General features: G+C 43.3%; 1 protein-coding gene across 4 annotated transcripts in view; it reads right to left on the bottom strand.

Annotated features, from left to right (window-relative positions):
* The window catches only part of LOC136590989 (cytochrome c oxidase assembly factor 1 homolog), a 94,879-nt gene that overhangs the window by 21,302 nt on the left and 59,802 nt on the right, over positions 1-13,775 (bottom strand). For 2 of the 4 annotated variants that reach the window (XM_066588452.1, XM_066588451.1), the window contains exon 3: positions 1,004-1,092. The exons of the other annotated variants lie outside the window; for them this stretch is intronic. The gene's annotated coding sequence lies outside the window, so the exon portion shown is untranslated. The remainder of the gene's footprint in view (positions 1-1,003; positions 1,093-13,775) is intronic. 4 annotated transcript variants of the gene reach the window in all.

Raw genomic sequence — 13,775 nt, 5'->3', positions numbered from 1 at the left:
ATTCTTGTAGTTTTTATGTGAGTAATCACATGCAAAGAAAAAAGAAAGAAGGCCCACTGATTCTGCGCGCGAGATTGATTCGCCTATTAACTGTGTATTTACTCAGTCCCATTGACTTTCATGGCCGATTGCAAATGAGCCCTAACTGCTTTCTAAAAACTTTTGACATGTTAAGTCAGTTAAGGGGGCACCTATATGTAAATATAGGAGGGGACAATACAGAGATCTCTCCCATCATCTAGTTATACCCAGGACTGTGCCTGTAACAAGGGGGCGCCATCTACGTCTAGGGGAAAAAAGGTTCCTACACTGACATAGGAGGGGGCTCTTTACTGTAAGGCCTCATGTCTACTGGATAAATCTATTTAGGAAATCCGTGCGTCAGTCCTGCACGCGTAATCTGCGGCAATAGGGATGCATTGGACACCCGCAGGTAAGTAAATACCTGCGGATGTCAATTTTCCCTGCCGCGTGGATCAGACGTGCGGGAAAACACTCGCGGCATGCTCCATTTTAGCGTGGGTCTCCCGCAGGCTTCTATTGAAGCTCATGGAAGACGTCCGGATCCGCGGCACACCCGCAGCTGAATTTCTGCTCTCTGGCGAAGGAGCGGGGGGGTGGGGGGTGGAGCAGGAGTTCAAAAAAAGAGAAGAGTGCACAGCGCATGCACGCGGCATGCCAAGCACATCCGCCAGGCAGAAGCAAAGAAGATCCGGCCGCGACGGACATGAACCCGCAGTGTCCAGACAGGTGAGGTAATTCAATTTTCAGGCCTCATGTCCATGGCATTCTGCATGGAGAATCCGCGCGGGCCTGAATTTCCTAGCGGATATGAGGCCTAAGAGCAGTGAGACTATGGAACTCTATGCCTGAGGACGTGGGGATGGCAAACTCACTGAAAGAATTGGGTGTACACTACTACTGTATTTCTCAGAAAAAAAGGCACCTACCCTAAAAATAAGCCCTAGTTACCTTACATTAAAAAAAAATAGGAACACATTACCTAGCAGGCTCGGTTCAGGTCCTTCTCGCTACTCTCCAGAGCTTCAGCACAGTTCCCGTAGTCCTCGGCCGTCCACACAAGATCACTTCCTGGTTAGGGAATTCAAACCACCATGTGAATGGGAGGAAATCAAAGAGTACTCTCACTTATCAGTTTCATGCCCATGAATTTCAGCGATATGCATAGCCATCTTGCCACAGAAAACAGGGACAAGGGTCATATTTAAAGAGTAACTATTGAACATATTTAAAGAGGAAATATCATTCTATAAAGTCAGCGGGGCTGGTGCATAGCTCTACAGCCGTGGCCCCGCTGACTCCAGCACTGTTCTTTTCTCTCTCACTGTCAATGAGTGACGTCAGGCTCTCAATCAAGTCTGATGTCACCTATTGATAGTAAGTAGTATGAACCTTTCAAAGTATCCTTCTGTTGAGCAAGATCAGCCGCAATATGTGGAGGAACCTGTCAGTAAGTGTTCTATTTTCCTGCAGCGCCACCACAGGAGAAATTAAAGGGGTTGTCCCGCGCCGAAACGGGTTTTTTTTTTTTCAACCCCCCCCCCCCCCCCCGTTCGGCGCGAGACAACCCCGATGCAGGGACCTAAAGAAAAATCCGCACAGCGCTTACCTGAATCCCCGCGCTCCGGTGACTTCTTACTTACCGGCTGAAGATGGCCGCCGGCATCTTCTCCCTCCGTGGACCGCAGGGCTTCTGTGCGGTCCATTGCCGATTCCAGCCTCCTGATTGGCTGGAATCGGCACGTGACGGGGCGGAGCTACACGGAGCCCCATTGAGAACAGAAGAAGACCCGGACTGCGCAAGCGCGGCTAATTTGGCCATTAGACGGCGAAAATTAGTCGGCTCCATGGGAACGAGGACGCTAGCAACGGAGCAGGTAAGTGAAAAACTTCTTATAACTTCTGTATGGCTCATAATTAATGCACAATGTACATTACAAAGTGCATTAATATGGCCATACAGAAGTGTATAGACCCACTTGCTGCCGCGGGACAACCCCTTTAAGCACTGCACTCATTGAAATCAATGGATTGTGTAATTCAGGACAGGAAAGGTCCTTCAGAAAAATAGATGGCAGCAGTTCTTCACTATGGCTAAGAGATTATGAACCTGAAGAGTGGATCCCCTTTCAAAATTCCCCAATAATGTATAAGAAAAAGGGTTTTCTAAACCATATAAACCTTTTAAGGACTGTACACATACATGAGGTTGTTGACTACATCCCATATGTAAGCATAGTCTAATGCGGAACACATCTTTATAACTACTGTATTGTAATATACAATCCCAATTCCCAAAAAGTGGGGACACTGTAAAATGTAAAGAAAAAAAAAGGATGCAATGACTTGGAAATCTCATCTAAGCATATTTTATGTATAGTAGATGTATAGTTATTTACAGTAGATAGAACATATCAGAAGGGGAAAGCACGACATTTTCCAATGTCACTAAAAAAATGAGCTAATTTAGAAATTGATGGCTGCAACACATTTCACAAAAGTTGGGGCGGGGCCGTGTCCACCATCGTGTAGTATCCCCTTTTCTTGTTGCAACAGTCTGTAAACCTCTGGGAAGTGAGGAGACCAACTGCTGGGGTTTTGGGAGAGGAATGTTGTCCCGTTCTTGTCTGATCTAGGATTCCATCTGCTCAACAGTCCGCGGTCTTATTTGCCAGATTTTGTGTTTCATAATGTGCCAAGTGTTTTGTATTGGTGAAAAGTATGGGCTGCCGGCGGCCGCTTCACCCCCGGACTCTTCTTCTGTGCAGCCATGCTTGGGATGGATGCAATATACCGTTGTCTTGATGAAATATACAAGGTCTTCCCTTTAAGAGATGCTGTCTAGATGGGATCACATGCTGTGCTACAACCTCTGTATACGGATCAGCATTGATATTGTCTCTCAGGATGTGTAAGCTGCCCATGCCATAGGCACTAATGCAACCCCATACCATAAGAGATGCAGGCTTTTGAACTGTGCGCTGATGACAAGCTGGATGGCCCCTCTCCTCTTGAGTCCGTTGTCATGGCGTCCATGGTTTCCAAAAGGAATTTAAAAATTTTATTCCTCTGACCACAGAACAATTTTCCACTTTGCCTCAGTCCAATTGAAATGGGCTTTGGCCCAGAGAAGATGTCGTCGTTTATGGATTTGGTTGACATATGGCTTTTTTTGCACAATACAGCTTTGGCTTGCATTTATGGATTGCATGGCGAACTGTGTTCACCGACAATGATTTCTAGAATTATTCCTGAGCCCATACAGTGACTTACATTACAGAATCATGCCTGTTTTTAATGCAGTGACGCTTGATGGTCCAGAGATCTTGAGCACCCAATATTGATCATTGTTCTTGTCTCTTTAGCACAAGTATTTCTCCAGTTTCTCGAAATCTTTTGATAATATTATGTACCGTATAATCGGGCATATAAGGCGACGGGGCATATAGGATGACCCCCCAACTGTCGCCTTATACGCCTGAAATACGGTGTAAAAAAAAAAAAAAAAAGCAGTGCTCACCTCCCCTGGTGTTCTGCAGCGCTGCTGCAGGCTGTCGCTCCCTCCTCGTCCCCGACAGAGCATTGCTTTCTGGATGCGGGGCTTCAAATCCCCGCCTCCAGAAAGCTAATGCTATGATTGGCTAACTCACGGGGCATCAGCCAATCACAGCCATTCAACATTGAATGGCTGTGATTGGCTGACCCCACGTGGCGTCAGCCAATCACAGCCATTCAATGTCATTGAATGTCTGTGATTGGCTGACGGCGCGCGAGTTAGCCAATCACAGCATTAGCTTTCTGGAGGCGGGGATTTCAAGCCCTGTATCCAGAAAGCAATGCTCTGTCGGGGACAAGGAGGGAGCGACAGCCTGCAGCAGCGCCGCAGAACGCCGGGGAAGGTGAGTACTGTTTTGGGTTTTTTTGACACTTTTTTTTTATTGTATAGCCGGCGTATAAGACGACCCCCGACTGCAGAGCAGATTTTTTGGGGTTAAAAGGTCTTATACACCGCAATATATGGTACTATAGATGGTGGAATATTCGAAGTCTTTGCAATTTTATGTTGAGGAACATTTTTTTAATTGTTTCACAAATTTTAGATGCAGTTTTTCACAGATTGGTGAACCTCTGACCATCTTTGCTTCTGAGAGACTCTGCCTCTCTAACATATCTTTTTATACAGTCATTAGCTGTTTTTCATTAGTGCCACTTACTTTTCCAGCCTCTCAGAAGCAAAGAGGGTCAGAGGTTTGTCCCCTCACTTGTCAGATGTTCACAGACTGTTGTAAAAAGAAGAGGGGATGCTACACCCTGGTAAATATGGCCCCAGACCAATTTTTTTTTGTGTTGATTGTTTTTCAAAATGCAAAAATGTCTTCCTTTTAACTTCTAATATGCATTTTACTGTAAATAAAATAGTTTTATGAAAATCACAAATCATTGCATTCTTTTCTTTATTATTTATTTACATTTTATACCATGGCCCAACTTTTTTGCAAATTGGGGTTGTACATTAAGCACATTTAAAAATATTCCTAAAATACATTGTCATAATGGTGGCCAGTCAATTTATAGGTTGTTATTAGAGATGCGCGAGCACGCTCGTTTAAGGCTGCTGCTCGATCAAGCATCGGTCTTGTCGAGTGACTGATTACTCGACCGAGCAAAATGCGGGGGGGGTGGCGGGGTGGAAGAGAGAGCGAGATCTCTCTCTCAATCCCCCCCCCTCCCTTCCCGCTCCCCCACATGGTGCTCGGTCGAGTAACCAGTTACTCAACAAGAACGATGCTCGATCGAGCATCAGCCTTAAACAAGCGTGCTCGCTCATCTCTAGTTGTTATGCTGCTATACCATGACAAAGGATATTGAGAGGTGCAAACTCCATTATATAGGGAGTAGAAGAGACAATAATGTGTATGGTATCGGACAATGTGAAAGAGAAATCAGCATTGGTTTAAAGCCGTAGATTATGAATTACCCACACCCCAGACATAACAAGGGGAGGGGTCCATAAAACCGGAATAGAAGGTGTACAGGTACCCTTTCTAAATTGTACCATCGGCTGCATTTTCCTAATAACAATTTGCGGAGTTGTTTTCGTCCTCTGTGAGCAGACGGAGTTGTGGCAGCAAGGAAGGAAGACATAAAACGTGATCCTAAATAATAGCCTAGCACGCCCAACGCATGGTATAATTTGTGTGGAATCCTATGTGTATTACCAATGCATATCTAGGTAGTAAAAGGAATGTTCCTGTCATTTATAAATGCGTCATATCAAGTATTTTCCCACGGATTCCAGCAATCTGATAACTCAGAAAGTCCCATAACCTAGAATTATTTGCAGAACAGCCCTGTGATATATGCCATTTAATAGCTGACTACCAAAGTAAAGAAAACCCTACAAAATAAAAGATTCTGACCTGTGTAAAATGTCCGGACACCTTCAATAGTTGTCAGAAGAACAAGTGTCCAGCCAACAGTTCTACCGAAGGTGTTCGGCTGTAGTCCCACTAAATACAGCAGAACCCAACAGGGGCACGGCCATTCAAATAAGTCCACAGTGGACAAGAAGCTGTGATGGTTTGATCCCTCCTGCAGTATAATGCATCACCGCAGCATTACAGTATGTGACAGGCAAACTATCGAGCCACGCCACAGGCATGGCTTGACAGGCAATCTGCAATGGCAGCCCTGGGGGCTTTCAGAAGGTCCCTGGCTGCCATGGCAACCTTACAGCCCCTCACGATCTCATCACGAGGGGCCGTGTTAGACCCCCGAACATCGATCAGGGCATTTAACCCCTTGAGTGGCACGCCCGGAAAATTTCCGGGACGAGCTCCACTGCCCATAGTGATATACCCCGGAAGATTTCCGGGCTATGTATCACTATGGGAGCTGCAGAGCACAATGCCACAAGCTGTGGCAGGGTGCTCTGCCTGCACAGACCCACACAGAGCAGTGCAAGGGCTTTGAAAAACCAGCAGAAGATATTGCCGACATGTCGGCAATCTCCTGGTTTGTTTACAGGTTGCCATAGAGACCATCGGCTTGTCAGAAGCAAGCCGATGATCTCTGTGGCAGGGAGAGCTGGTTGTTAGCTGTCAGAGGACAGCTAGGTACTAGCTCTTACAGCAGAGATCAGAGAAAACCTCCGATCTCTGCTGTTAACCCTTTACATGCTGCAGTCTATGTGACTGCAGCATGTAAAGGGCTGTCACTGCAGCATGTAAAGGGCTGTCACCATCGGACCCCCGGAATGTGATCAGGGGTCCTGATGGGTCCCTGTGGAAGTCCCCTAAAGGGACAAAAAAAAAAAAATTTAAAAAAAAAAAAGTTTAAAAATTATAAAAAAAATTATAAAAACACCTGTCTCCCTTTACTTTGTAAAAAATCAAAAATACAATCACACATGTGGTATCCATGCGTCGTTATGACCCAGAGAAGGAAGTTAATACATTATTTAACCCCTTAATGACATGGCCCCTTTTTTTCTTTTTTCCCCATTTTTTTTCCCTCCCCCCTGTTTAAAAAATCACAACTTGTCCCGCAAAAAACAAGCCCTCACATGGCCATGTCAATGGAAAAATGAAAAAGTTATGGCTCTTGAGACGCAACTGCAAAATTAGTTGAAATTCAATGATTAGACCATTTTAAAAAACCTGCCCTGGTGGGCACGACAGGGTGGTAGGAAACCCGCCACTCAAGGGGTTAAATGCCACTGTCAGAATTGCGGGTGTTGTTTGTCAGAAACAGCCAGCACCTGCATTGCAAAGTGGAGGGGGAAAATCTAAGTCAAGATCTGAATTTAATTACCTGTAGATCCGCCTCCATCAAACCTTTATTGGAACTGTATTCAAGATTTACATAACGAGATGAATTTTGAAGCGGGTGGAAAAATTTCAAGAAAAGGAAACTCATGTACCAAAAAATGACCACAGATGCTGATCAGTGACGTACGTAAGAAGTCGCAGGACGCACACAGAGGGATTGTGCGGTCTAAAAATTACCAGAAAATAGGAGAAGGGGTTAATATAAGGAGTTACACTTATTAACCCTTTCCAATCCAATCTGTATCCTGGTTTTCCTAGGGGGGCTTACTCTTTCTCTGCCGTTAGACAACGGCGCTATATGCTGGCTAAAGCCAGTACTGCATGAGGTGACACGTTGGATAGGCTCAGACAGCAGAGAGGCTGGCAATATACAGTAAGAGAGCCCCGACAGACGTCTTCCAACATCGGAGCTGTACAGTCTTAAATCATAATGCCTTCAGAGGTCAGACAGTGGATTGCAAAGGGTTAATATTTAGAGATAAACTTTAAACCTTAACACAAAGTAGTAAAAAAAAAAAAAAAAAAAGAGGACGGGCAGCATTCACACATCCCGATCTACCCAAAAGCAATTCCCTTTTGCCCAACTACATTAATGGCCCTTTTACACCAAATGGGAACCTCACGATTCGCGCTCGTTTAGACAATCAAATCATTGCTGGGGATCGTGAGCTTCCCGTTCACGTCTCATTCAGTGTTTGACATTCCTACGTGAAACACCGAACGATCAATATTTAAAGCACAACAAGAAGCCAACAATAATTTTTATGCCAGCTGAAACGGAACGATGAATGAAAAGCGAGCGCTTTTGGTTTGCCGTTCAGTTTCAGCTGCCGGTTCTCGTTCATCGTTCAGTCGTTGGCTCATATTTAAACTGAATGATTATTGCTAATGGTAAGTTTTATAAACAGTAAGCACAATTGCAGCTGTGTTAATTAGAAATCATCTAGGGTTCCTTCTTTGGTCCCCATAAATGATACGGTATAGAATTTGCATAGGGATCAGGACATAAAATGCTAGAAACAATAACATTATATCCTAGTAGAAGAAAAACATGTATTGTGGAGCTCCGGCCACGGTCAGGAAGTGGGTCGGTCACAGTGTTATCCTCCGCCCATCCGACTGTGGTGTTGGTGTATGGGCTGACTGGTTAGCTAGGGGAGCCACCTCCCTGTTGACCAATCAGCCAATGTTAGAGTATATTTATTTCAGATCCTCCTCTCAGAGGGCGACAGTTTTTCAACTTCATGGTGGAGTTCTAGCCCATCCTGTGTCCTCCTCTTGTGATCTGGTGTCATCATGCTTTTAGATAAATCCCTGGTGTTTGACTTGTTTAGTACATCTGCTTCTTAGTACTGCTTTATCAATTGTTATTCACATCTGTCAATTGTGATCGCTAAGGACAGTCTAGGTAGCCCCTAGATTTGAGACATGGGGCCGCCCTCGTCAGGTTGCTTTAGACGGGGTTTGTCACACCAGTTTGATTAGGGTCAGCGTTCCCCTTCCAATCATTTCTGATTAGGATGTACAAGTTGTGTCTATGAAGTGCGCTGTATTTGCGTCGTGCATGGACGTAACACCATCTGACTACTAATACATCTAACAAGATTTTCCTTGATTTGATCAAAGTTTGGCGTGAAGCTTCCACAGTGTTCTTGCTATTTTCAACAGATGTCCTTCAATTACATACAGTATAAACACGTAGGCACAGTAGTCTCCCTATACAGCACCATCGAAGCCAAAACTAATGATGACCGGGTGTATACATCAAGAGCTAGGCCAGCTGTCCTGCAACACATCAACATGGATCAACCAGAGATCAAGGGAGCAGTGAATAGTATGAAAATCACTACACGGCTTATCGGCTATTCATATAGATAGTTGAGGGGTTACATTACCATAGACTGAGGTGCCTTGTTTGTTCAGTACTTGGGGCGAGATACAGTCCCCACAAGTCCATTAAATGGTCCATAAATGGTCATATGGTTTTTAAAACTCATAAAGAATAGCTTCAGTCTGCCCCAATAAGATACAAGGGCAACGGGGTAACTTTAGGCATGTGGACCCAATGCAAATTCTGCAATGGGCCATTCAGAATATGGGACTCTTATGTAGCAGAGGGAGTTTGGGGCCCCTTCTGGGTTCAACTTCTACTTGACAAACATATTTAGTACTATATTAGGTTTTATACAATATTTCTTCCAATATTTACGGCATCCAAGGAAAAACTAATACAATACTAAAAAGCAAGATTGCCTAAGACAGATCTTGTAAGGCTGGCATATTTCACTAGGATGGGTCGCCAGATAAGAGCTTTTAGAAGGATAGAAAACTGACTAAAACATAGCAATGATAATCAGTAGTTCACATAAATGCTACATATGTTGTGTATCCGATCTTTCTGTAAGGCTCTAGAACTATACCAGTGGGGTAAGCGACATACAAGATTACAGGATATTCTGGGTTGAAATTAAAAAAGGCCACTGCATCTATAGGACTAGAGTATAACCCAATAATTCCATAAGCTGACGAACCCCACAACTTAGGCTATATTCACACTTGCGTTTGGGCGCTCCGTTTTTCTTCTCCGTTACTGGAGAAGAAAAGGGGTGAAACCCCTGTCTGAAGAGATCCATCTTATGACAGAACCGAACTGTGCAGAATGGACCCCATTAACTTTAATGGTGTCCGTTTGATGTCCGTTCAGATGTCCAGCAGTTTACTGGATGAAAATGTGCTTCACGCAGGACTTTTTCTTCCGGCATTTTGTGACAGAACCTCCGAATGCTGATGTAGCCTAAGTCCCATTTGACCTTAGTTCTTACTGTGTCTAGCTATGCAATGATCAATCTCAGGGATTTATCGATGTATTAGCACTAGTAAAAAAAAAAAAAGCCACGTTTTGGTCAACATCTCTAGAGCTGGATTTCCACTTTTGCTGAGATTTCCAAATTACATAAAACAATATCAGTTCCTCCTACAGTCTACTGACTGCCTAACTAGATTTGCAGTATGGATTTTATAACATTATCAGTTGCTCCTTGGAATAGCTTGCAAAGTTTAAGCAAAAGCACAGGACATGGAGGCGAATGCTAAAGAGCAACTGCCCTTATTTTAACACGCATGTAGCAAAATATCAGTGGAACTGATTCTAGGCTTGAAGACCTTCTTCACTAGTTGCAGTTTTAGCGAATACCAAGAGTAGATCAGGTTGCCACGGGAGGTGGTGAGTTCTCCTTCAATTGAAGTCTTCAAACAAAGGCTGGACAGGCATCTGTCTGGGATGATTTAGTGAATCCTGCACTGAGCAGGGGGTTGGACCAGATGACCCTGGAGGTCCCTTCCAACTCTACCATTCTAGGATTCTAAACAGGAGAAAGTATAAAGAAATGACATATCCAGTCATGTGAAAAAGTAATGTGCCCTCGGTGCCAATAAGTTAATCTACTATAGCCAGGGTATTTAGCTACAAGCAATGAACCACATCTTTTCCTTAGTGAAGGAGAGCCTCTGTCTTACAGGTATATTTTTTCCAATGCCAACTGTTATTTTCGCCGATGTAGTAAACAAGTGAAATCTTATCACATGAATGACATTAAGTAGTTTTACGTCCTTCGTACCGAGCGCTTCCATATAATTGGGCACAAAAGCTTATTTGATGGTAAAATAACATTTTTTTCCTTGTCTATCAAAAGATGTAATGCAAATTGATTTAGAAGCGGCTGCATCATCTTGTAGCATCCAATTATGTATGTTATCGAGTTATGTAAGTTATGTAAAGCATTTCCTGCTGGAGAAATAGCAGAAGATGATTTGCCTTCAGCCAGGAGCGTCTCAGAGGCCAGAATGATACATAGCTGGGCTTCACCTTCAGTTACGTACCAGAAAAATGTTGTCGCCTATTGATATATACCAGCAGGTGACATAATATCTCATTCCAATTCCGTTTGTCCTATGCTTCCTCTCATTATCACTGATTTATTGCTCTTGTACAGAGCTCAAAGCAGGAAATCTGTCTTGCTGATCATTAAATGTCCATGTGCCGCTCATTAACAGGCGGAGCGCCGGTGCGGGTTGGACAAGATCCTGACAGCTTCTTTGCCTCAAGAGGAGGATCAATCCGTTCCTTGACATTGAAAACTGAGAGGGTTTGAAATGTGAAGTATATTAGACGATTGCCTCTTCCCATGCGATAAAATATGTTATTTTACATATATTTCTGTTAAATATACACTACAGCTGAAGTTATGATATACACTACATGGCGAGAAGTATGTAGACACCCCTCCTAAGTATCAAGTTCTAGCCACATTTGTTGGAACTAAGTACATAAAAGCAAAAACACAGCCATGCAATTTATACAGGGGATGGACAAAAATATGGAAACACTGTATGGAAAGCATGGGATTTTGACCATTAGCACTGAGCTGAGAGCTTTCCCACCAAATTTGTGCTTACTTCACCTCTTGCCCTGCTCTGGAAGGTTTTGGGAGCCAGCTGCTAACAGCAGCTGAGTGGCTCAAACCCATGACCAATGAAAGCTTGTTGTTTGGGCGAATGTTCAATCCTATCTAACAGCATCTGTGCTGTATTACCTCCACTTAAAATCAGTCTCTACATGTCTTATAGAAATATGATTTATAATCCCATGTAACTTACAGCATGCATGTTGTACGGTGTTCCCATAATTTTTTCCACCCTCTGTATGTAGAAACGCAGTTAGAAGTATTGAAGAGTCAGTGACTTTGACCCTTCTAAGGATGCATTAATTTTTTTCATTATCGTATTATAAGAACCGTAGAATTTTCCACATTCTAAGAAACATAACACTTATTTTTCTGTTAAATTCAACTGTCATGGTACGCCGCCCAAATCAATGCCATCCTTAGTGAAAAAATGATCAGGTATGGGATTAACAAGGCAACTGTTAGGTGGATTCACAACTGGCTGAGTGATCGTACTCAAAGAGGGGTCATAAATGGCTGCACATCCAAGTGGAAGAATGTATCAAGGGGGGAACCACAAGGCTCTGTCCTAGGACCAGTGTTGGTCAACATTTTTATAAATGATCTGGAGAAAGGAATTGAGCGGAAACTGATCAAATTTGCTGATGACACAAAGCTAGGAAGGATAGCTAACAGTAGGGAAGAAATAGATAGAGGATTCAAAAAAATCTAGACAAGCTAGAACAGTGGGTGGCGACTAACAGAACGGTATTTAATAAGAAAAAATGCAAAGTTCTATCCCTGGGCAAGAAAAATGAAAAAAGCACATACAGAATAGGAAGAATTGGGCTAAGCAGCACATGTGAAAAAGACTTGGATACACTAATAAACCATAAACTGAACATGAGTAAACAATGTGATGCCGCAGCAAAAAAAAGGCAAACACAATTCTGGGATGTAGTCAGACCTCATCTGGAATACTGTGTCCAGTTCTGGGCACCACAATTAAAAAAGAGACAAACTAAAGCAAGTTCAGAGAAGAGTTACCAAGATGGTGAGCGGTCTGCACATGATGTCCTATGAGGAACGGTTAAAGGATCTGGGAATGTTTAGCTTGCAATAAAGAAGGCTGAGAGGAGACTTAATAGCCATCTACAAATATCTGAAGGGCTGTCACAGTGCAGAGGGATCAGCCCTATTCTCATTTGCACAAGGAAAGACTAGAAGCAATGGGATGAAACTGAAGGGAGGAGACACAGATTAGATATTAGAAAAAACTTTCTGACAGTGAGGGTGATCAATTAGTGGAACAGGTTACCATGGTGGGAGACGAGTTCTCCTTCAATGGAAGTCTTCAAACAAAGGCTGGACAAATATCTGTCTGGGATGGTTTAGTGAATCCTGCACTGATCAGGGAGTTGGATCTGATGACCCCGGAGGTCCCTTCCAACTCTTACAATGGCAAGCTTGAGCAGAAACCATTAAATGCAGATATATCAGAGGGATCCATGCAAGTGCAATTAATGACAATTATGTACATAAAGCTTTTAGGCTTATAAAACAACTATGATTCATTTCATAAGATTATAGCCTATCTACCGTAACAAGACTCAGATGGGTAAATACATCCAAGCTCCAAAATCTCGAATAAGATTGCACACTGCTTGGTGTCTCCCAATGTCGCTGGCAGCTACCACTGTGTGTCACATATCTGGGTCATACCAATATTATTACTATTTATTTTAACCCCTTAAGAACCAGGATAGTTTGGTCCTTAAGGACCAGACATTTTTTAGGGATTTTACCCATGTGGTGGTTTTTCTGCCCTATTTTTTTTTCTCTTTAGCTACCAAAATTATTTTTGCTATTTTTTTTTTTTAACATGACCTATTGAGTGATTTTTTAATATCTTTTTTCCACTGGCTTTTTTTTCAAGTTTTTTAGTTTTATTAGGGGTAAAAAGCTAAAAAGTTGTTTATTTTTAAAATAAGTATATCTACGCTAAAATAAAGTACAGGAATGGGTTCCCCATTTTGTTTCAGACATTTTGGTATATAATTTATATGTTACGGTATACTACATTTGATACGCCAGCCCGGGTGCCCTAGATCTCACCCACAACCCCTGTGTGCTTGCCTCCACTCCTGGCTAACCCTAGGCGGGCAACTGGGTGACGGTCCCTACTCTCACTAGGGACCGAAAAACGGACGCTGGCGTACCTAGATAGAAAGGGTAGAACAACGACAGAAAAGGCAGATGTAAATAACCAACACGAACAATACTAAGCCGAACTGAGGCAGACGGAAAAACCTGGTGGATACTAGCAAAGTATAGCAGACAAGATGACAGGAGTAGGGGACCAATAGAGGCAGACTAGCTAGCACACTGAGGGAAACCAATAACTGGCAGTCTCTGCCCGACCTTTAAACAAAAGCCTCTGCCCAGGGGCAGAGAGAGGGAGACAGCCAACTCCCAACAGAAC

The sequence above is a fragment of the Eleutherodactylus coqui genome, unplaced genomic scaffold, assembly GCF_035609145.1.
Source record: "Eleutherodactylus coqui strain aEleCoq1 unplaced genomic scaffold, aEleCoq1.hap1 HAP1_SCAFFOLD_26, whole genome shotgun sequence".
NCBI lineage: Eukaryota > Metazoa > Chordata > Amphibia > Anura > Eleutherodactylidae > Eleutherodactylus > Eleutherodactylus coqui.
This window is presented reverse-complemented; position numbering and strand designations above follow the sequence as displayed.